Here is an 8707-nt window from a genome sequence, read left to right as displayed (position 1 = left end):
ACCGCACTGATCCGATGGCAGGAGCCAGGTGCTTCTCCTGGTCTCCCATGGGGTGCAGGGCCCAAGCACTTGGGCCATCCTCCACTGCACTCCCAGGCCATAGCAGAGAGCTGGCCTGGAAGAGGGGCAACCGGGACAGAATCCGGTGCCCCGACCGGGACTAGAACCTGGTGTGCCGGCGCCGCAAGGCGGAGGATTAGCCTGTTGAGCCACGGCACCGGCTGTAGTGATGGATTTTTTTAAGAGAGATTTCCTTTTCTTTCTTTCTTTTCTTAAACATTTATTTTATTTATTTGAAAGAGTTACAGAGAGAGGTAGAGATGGAGAGAGAGAGGTCTTCCATCCATTGGTTCACTCCATGGATGGCTGTAATGGCTGGAGCTGAGCCAATCCAAAGTCAGGAGCCAGGAGCTCCTTCCAGGTCTCCCACGTGGGTGCAGGGGCCCAAGGACTTGGGCCATCTTCTACTGCTTTCCCAGGCCATAGCAGAGAGCTGGGTCAGAAGTGGAACAGCCAGGACTAGAGCTGGGGCTCATATGCGTTGTCAGCGCTTCAGGCCAGGACTTTAACCTGCTGCACCACAGCACTGGCCCCATTATCTACAACTTTTTGTGAGATATGTTTTCCCAGTGCCTATCTTCAGCTACTCCAACTCCTTCACTTTTTTTTTTAAAGACTTATTTTATTTATTTGAAAGTCAGAGTTACAGAGAGAGAGAGAAAGGGAGAGACACAGAGAGAGGGAGATCTTCCATCCACTGGTTTACTCCCGATCTGAAGCCAGGAGCCAGGAGCCAGGAGCTTCTTCTGAGTCTGCCACGTGGGTGTAGGGGCCCAGGGACTTAGGCTATCCTCCGCTGCTTTCCCAGGTGGATTAGAAGGTGGTGGCTTAACCCACAAAGCCATAATGCTGGCCCTCATTTTTTTTTTTAATATTTATTTATTTATTTTGAAAGTCAGAGTTACAGAGAAAGGGAGAAGGAGGGACATGGGGAAGGAGGGAGAGAGAGATCATCCATCCACTGATTCACTTCCCAGATGGCCACAAATGGGCAGCCCTGGGGCAGGCTGAAACCAGGAGCCAAGAACATCCGGATCGCCCATGTGAGTGGTAGAGGCCTAAATACTTGGATCATCTTTTCCCAGGCCATTAGCAGGGAGCTGGATGTTAAGTGGAGCACCCAGGACATGACCTGTGGCCAATTTGGGAGGCCAATGCTGCAGGCAGCAATGTTACCTGCTATCCCACAATGCTGGCCTCTTCAGCTCCTTTGTTTTCAAATCTGTTCTCGTCCAACATCAGTTTCCAGAATTCTCCATCCTTTCTCAGGCCAATTAACTTCCTGCTTCCCTTGTTTCCCCGGTCAGTTCATTGCCTTCCCATAGACTTAAACTGTGCTGTGTTTGTAGCTATAGAATCTTCCAGGCCCAAGATATGATTCTGATTTGTCAGTTTGTCGGATCAATTCTGGGTAAACTGTTCTGACACGTTCTTTCCTCAGACAAGGTGATAACAGTGCTCTGTGGTTTCTTGAAAATTTGTGCCTCAGGACCTTCTGCAATGGTTTTATTCTTCCCCATCTGACTTCTCAATCAATTGCCTACAAGGCTGTAGCCACAGCCAACCTCATTTCTACCTCAGAACTTTCACTTGTAATGCTCTTTGAGAAACAAAATCATCACACTGCTGACGTCAGTTTCCTTTCCGCCCCTTCAGAATGTCTGCACGTCACTCCTGACCGGGTGCCTTGGTTTTCTGAGCGTAACCCTTGCAAACACAAGCCTAGCCCGATCTCCTCATTTCCCCCATGACTCAGTCCCACTTGTGTCTTCACAGGCACGTATCTTTTCTTGCCATCTGAATTTCCCCTGTGAGCTCAGTCCATAGATGTGTGTTACTATTTCCCACTCGTACCGTAGCTCCTGCCCCAGCTACTGTTTGTCTTCAAGGGCTTGTCCTCATGGGCATGTTTCTTGAGAAAGTGACCTACGCTAATGAGTTGCCTCTACCTATTTTCTGCTCACTTCTCACCCACCTGCAATCTGGTTCCCGTTCCTTACAGTTACTCATCTCTCCTCCTCTTCCTTAACTAGTTGGAACAAGCTGTTTCATCTTGAACGTCCTTTGGCTTCTGATGCCATAGTCTTTCCTGGGTGTTTCTTTACCTTCCTCCATAATCTGAAACAGTCATTTCTTGAGGCATTATTTTTCTTACCTCCTTCTTCTCTCTCTCTCTCTCTCTCTCTCTCTCTTTCTCTCTCAAAGGCAGAGAGAGGGGCCGGAGCTGTAGCATAGCAGGTAAGGCCACCACCTGCAGTGCCGGCATACCATATGGGTGCCGGTTTAAGTCCCGGCTACTCCACTTCTGATCCAGCTCTCTGCGGTGGCCTGGGAAAGCGGTGGAAGATGGCCCAAGTGCTTGGGCCCCTGCACCTGCATGGGAGACCCAGAAGGAGCTCCTGGTTCCTGGCTTTGGATCAGCCCAACTCTGGCCATTGCAGCCATTTGGGGAGTGAACCAGCAGATGGAAGACCTTTCTCTCTTTCTGCTTCTGCCTTTCTGTAACTCTGCCTTTCAAATAAATAATCTTAGGAAGAAAGAAAGAAAGAAAGAAAGAAAGAAAGAAAGAAAGAAAGAAAGAAAGAAAGGAAGGAAGAAAGAAAGAAAGAAAGAAAGAAAGAAAGAAAGAAAGAAAGAAAGAAAGAGCTCCTATCCACTGGTTTACTCTCTTAGTGCCTGAAATGGCTGTGATTGAACTGGGCCAAAACCAGGAACCAGGAACTCAATCCAAGTCTCCCATGTCAGTGGCAGGGAACTAAATACTCGAGCCATCACTTGCTGCCCCACAGGATCTGCACTGGCAGGTAGCTGCAATTGGGAGCTAGAGCTGGATCACAAACCAATGTACTCTGATATGGAGAGTGGGCATTCTAAGTGAATTTTTTTTAAAGATTTATTTATTTATTTTAAAGGCAGAGTTACAAAGATGCAGAGGCAGAGAGAGGGAGAGATCCTCCATCCACTGGTTCACTCCCCAAATGGCTGCAATGGCCAGAGCTGGGTGATCCAAAGCCAGGAGCCAGGAGCTTCTTCCAGGTCTCTCACATGGGTGCAGGGGTCCAAGCAACAGGGCCATCTTCTACTGCCCTCCCATGCCATAGCAGAGAGCTGGATCAGAAGTGGAGTGTCTGAGCCTCAAGCTGGTGCCTATATGGGGTGCTGGCACTGCATGTGGTGGGCTCACTTAGCTATGCCACAACACCGGCCCCCATAACTGGTGTCTTAATTATCAGGTCAAACATTAGCCCCTTATCTTAAAATATATATTCTTATCACTTGTAATATTAGTGTTTTTTTTAAAAGATTTTTTAAAAATTTATTTGAAAGGCAGAGTTCCAGTGAGACAAGGAGAGAGAGAGAGAGGGAGACAGAGAGACAGAGACAGAGAGACAGAGATTTTCCATCTACTGGTTCACTCCCCCAGATGACCACAATGGCCAGGGCTGGGCCAGGAGCTTCTTCTGGGTCTCCCATTTGGGTGCAGGGCCCAAGAACTTGGGCTGTCTTCTGTTGCTCTCCTGGGAGCATTAGCAGGGAGCTGGATCAGAAGTGGAGCTTCGGGTTCTTGAACCAATGCCTGTATGTGATGCCAGCGTTTCAGGTGGAGGCTTAATCTGCCTCACTACAATGCTGGCCCCCAGCATCAGTGTTGTCATTCTCTGGAACCATGAATCTTTAGTAGTCAATGTACAAGTTCAGGTCTTGGTCTCACCTCTTTTCTAGCCAAGTGCTCTGTGATTTCATATGCATAATAACCATTTTTTTTCTAATGATCTTACCAACCAATCCAACAACTGAATTTGAATAGGATAGATTTGAACTTCCATTTTGCACCTGTATCTGTTGACATATAAAGGTCTTCTTTGACAACAGAGATTCCTTTCATTCCATCTTCAATTACATGGTTGTATTTGTGGCAACCATTTTCTTTTCAGTTTTATTGATATATGTCAAGTCCATGTAATCTCTCTCCTGGATTTCTGCGATAGCTCCTTATCTATGTGAATTTCCTGGTTCTAGTCTCCTCCCTCCCAAAAAAGACTGGATCAGTGTTCCTTAAAATTTTAACCTCCTGGAGCCAACATTGTGATGCAGTGTGTTAAGCCACTGTGTGTAATGCCAGCATCCCATATCAGGGCACGGGTTCAAGTCCCAGCTGCTCCACTTCCAATCTACCTTCCTACTAATGTGCCTGGGAAGGCAGCAGAAGATGGTTCAGATTCTTGGGCCCCTGCCACCCATGTGGGAGATCTGGATGGTGTTCCTGGTTTCTGGCTCCTGGTCCTCCTCTGTCTATTATGACCATCTGGGGAGTGAGCCAGTAGATGGAAGATATCTCTCTGTCACTCTGCCTTTCAAATAAATAAATCTTTAAAAAAATTCTTTTAACTTTCAGGAGTTGGGTTGCATGTAGAATGTGAATCATTCTTTTTTTTTTTTTTTTTTTTTTTGACAGGCAGAGTGGACAGTGAGAGAGAGAGAGACAGAGAGAAAGGTCTTCCTTTGCCGTTGGTTCACCCTCCAATGGCCGCCGCGGTCGGCGCGTTGCGGCCAGTGCACCGCACTGATCTGAAGGCAGGAGCCAGGTGCTTCTCCTGGTCTCCCATGGGGTGCAGGGCCCAAGCACTTGGGCCATCCTCCACTGCACTCCCTGGCCACAGCAGAGAGCTGGCCTGGAAGAGGGGCAACCGGGACAGGATCGGTGCCCTGACCGGGACTAGAACCCGGTGTGCCGGCACCGCAAGGCCAAGGATTAGCCTGTTGAGCCACGGCGCCAGCATGAATCATTCTTTAGCATAAATACGTCCTAGTGTAAAACTTAAAAGATCAACTTGTTGATCCAAAATTCAAACTGAACTGGCCTACCTGTATTTGCTAAACCTGACAACTCTAAAGACACTTAATAAAATTTTGGCTTATCTGCAAATTGCTGTTCTAAGTAGTTAAAAGGTCAGTGTACCAAGAGTAAAATGCTGCAGCACAGCAGGTTAAGATGCCACTTGGGATGCCAGCATTCCATATCGGAGTGTTGATTTGAATTCTGGCTGCTCTGCTCTTATACAGCTTCTTGTTATTGTGCCTTCCATGCAGCAGATTATGGCCCAAGTAGCTGGGTTTCTGCCAGCCACCTAGCAGAACCTGATGGAGTTCTGGACTCCTGGCTTTGGCCTGGCCCAGCCCAGGCTATTGGAGGACATTTGGAGAGTGAACTAGTGGACAGAAGATCTCTATCTCTCTCTCTGTTTTTCTCTCTCTTTATCTAGAAAACAAAACAAAAAGCAGTTTACCATAATAGTGAAGAGAACAGAACCTAAAGTAGTTTAAAAGCAAATAGTAGTAATATTAACTGCTTAGTAATATTAGTAAACTGAAAACATGTATGTCAGGCTTCATAATTAATTTCTTTTTTTACAGAAATATTTATTTACTTATTTGAAAGGCAGAGTTACAGAGAGGCAGAGGCAGAGGCAGAGGCAGAGAGAGAGAGAGATATATATATATATATATATATATATATCTTCCATCCACTCGTTCATTCCCCAAATGGCTGCAATGGCCAGAGCTATGCCAATCTGAAGCCAGGATCTAGGAGCTTCTGGGTCTCCCATGCAGGTGCAGGGGCCCAAGGATTTGGGCCATCTTCTACTGCTTTCCCATGCCATAGCAGAGAACTGGATCAGAAGTAGAGCAGCCAGAACTTGAACTGGTGACCATATGGGATGCCGGCACTGCAGGCAGCAGCTTTATCTGCTACACCATGGTGCTGACCCCCCATAATCAATTTCTTATCTTGATTTCTACAAAATTTAGAAAATAAATTCACAATGAGTTTATCAGATATGGCAAGGAGTTTTTTATGGTTACTAGATAATTCTGAATCATTGAAGTGAATATGGATCTACAAGTTTTATCTTGGAGAGAGTGTCTTCTTTTTTTTTTTTCCTTTCAAAGATTTATTTTATTTATTTGAAAGGCCAAGTGAGAGAGAGAAGAGACAGAGAGGGGAGAAAGAGATCTTTCATTTGCTTGTTCTCTTACCAAATGGCTACAATGGCTGGGGCTGGGCCAGGCTGAAACTAGGAGCCAGGAACTCCATCTGAGTCTTCACATGGGTGGGAGGGGCATCTTCCACTGCTTTCTCAGGAGCTTTAGTAGGGAACTGGATTGGAAGCAGAGCAGCTGGGACTTGAACAGGCGCTCTGATATGGCATTGCAAGCTATAGCCTAACCCACTAAGCCATAATGCCAGCCCCATAGAGAGTTTCTAATTGAAGACAGCTTTCAATAGTTTGTCAGATTCTAAGCAGAGGAACATAAGTAACCTCAAAAGTTGCATGTTTTTCAGTTTCATTGGTTGCCTTCAGCTCTGGAATCTATTTTTTCCATTTTGTTGCAACATTTGGATGTGGTTTAGAATATGTTCAATGTGTCATTTTTTCCCTTTTGATGAAGAAAGAAAATTATGTGTTGGGAAATAATAAACTCTTGGCAATGAAGGCATTTTTCATCACAGTCTTGTTTTCTTACAAAACCCTGATTCTTTGTTCTTAACATTAAAAATTATGACTTTGCAATTCACCCTCTGCGATGGAATCGATGGAGATGTTCATAAAAACTTTATGAGCAAGACCATCAGTCTCTAAGTTGAACCCTCTGATACAAGGGAAAATGTAAAGGCATTCCAGGGTAAGGAAGAAATTCCTGTTGAACAGTGAAGGGAGATCTTTGATGGCAAAGAATTGGAAGATGACCTCAAAAAGAGGTCAAACTTCGTCTTATGTTCAGACTACATGGTGGAGTGAAGGAAGAAATTTTACCCTACTCCTAAGACAAATAAGCATAAGAGAAGTGGAAGAGACTGGCAAAATTCAGCACCTTTGTTGGGAGTGCCTACATTCTTATGGCCAGCTACTTTTTGTAAAGATTTATTTATTTATTTGAAAGGCAGAGTTATAGAGAGGTAGAGGCAGAGGCAGGGAAGAGAGATCTTCCATTCGCTGGTCCATTCCCCAAATGACTGGAATGTCCACGGCTGGGCCGATCTGAAGCCAGGAACCAGGAGCTTCTTCCAGGTCTCCCATGCAGGTGGGAGAGGGCCCAAGGAGTTGGGCCATCTTACTACTTTCCCAGGCCATAGCACAGAGCTGGATCGGAAGTGGTACAGCCAGGATTTGAACCAGAGCCCACATGGGATGCCGACACTGCAGAAGGCAACTTTAGCAGCTACGCCACAGCGCCGGTCTCTGGCTAGCTACTTTGACAGATGTGATTGTGGTAAATGCCATGTGAGTCACTGCTTCAACCAATCAGAAGACAAATAATCGTGGATTGGTTAATAAAAAACATAAACTAGGAAAAAATCATGGCATTTAGAACTTGATGTAAAATATTCCGATTAATGAAACAATAGCTCAAATGTGAGCAAGTGTACTTGAAATAACAAAAATGGTTTCTGTTATTATTCACACAAAAAAGGCACTTTTACTCCAGCTGTTATTAAAAATTTGTGACTCGGTGCCGGCACTGTGGCATAGTAGGCTAAGTCTCTACTTGTGGCCCTGGTAGCTAACCTGCTGCACTACAATGCCAGCCCCAGAACTCAAACATCTTAACTGGTCTCCTACACCACTGCTGTACTCACTGAGTGTCCTTTGCTAAGTCTCTTTGTTCTATTGCCTTATTTTCAAAATGGAAACAATACTATGATCTACCTTATTATTTTATTGTGAGTATTGAATAAATACATATAAAGGATTTTGGACAGTTTCTTATTTTTTTTTTAAATTTATTTGAAAGTCAGAGTTACACAAAGAGAGGAGAGGCAGAAAGAGAGAGGTCTTCCATCCGCTGGTTCACTCCCCAATTGGCCGCAACGGCCGGAGCTGTGCCAATCCGAAGCCAGAAGCCAGGAGCTTCTTCTGGGTCTCACACATGGGGGCAGGGACCCAAAGACTTGGGCCATCTTGTACTGCTTTCCCAGGCAGAGAGCTGGATCGGAAGTGGAGCAGCTAGGTCTCTAACTAGTGACCATATGGGATGCTGGCACTTCAGGCCAGGGCGTTAACCTGCTGCGCCACAGCGCCGGCCCCAGACAGTTTCTTCTTATTAGAAAAGAAACCTGCAGGAGCCAGCACTGTGGCGTAGTAGGATAAGCCTCCACTTGCAGTGCTGGCATCCCATATGGGCACCAGTTCGTGTCCCAGCTGCTCTACTTCCAATCCAGCTCCCTGTTTATGGCCTGGGAAAGCAGCAGAAGATGGCCCAACTGCTTGTGCCCCTGCATCCATACTGGAGACCCAGAAAAAGCTCCTGGCTCCTGGCTTTGGATTGGCTCAACTCCGGCTGTTGCGGCCATCTGGGGAGTGAGCCAGTAGATGGAATACCTTTCTTTCTGTCTCTCTCTCTCTCTCTCTCTGTAACTTTACCTCTCAAATAAATAAAATCTTAAAAAAAAAAAATCTGTAAAGTCCTCTTCTTACCACTCCCCTACTAAAAACTTATCATTATGTTCCTATGACTAAATGAAATTACAAAGTTACACTGCTTTCTTTTCTTTAAATTAATTTATTTGAAAGGCAGAGTGACAGAGAGACAGACACAGAGAGATCTTCCATCTACTGGTTCATTCCCCAAATGGTCAAACTGA

Source organism: Lepus europaeus, chromosome 5 (genome assembly GCF_033115175.1).
Source record: "Lepus europaeus isolate LE1 chromosome 5, mLepTim1.pri, whole genome shotgun sequence".
Lineage (NCBI taxonomy): Eukaryota > Metazoa > Chordata > Mammalia > Lagomorpha > Leporidae > Lepus > Lepus europaeus.
The sequence above is the reverse complement of the archived record's forward strand: the minus strand, read 5'-3'. Positions refer to the sequence as shown.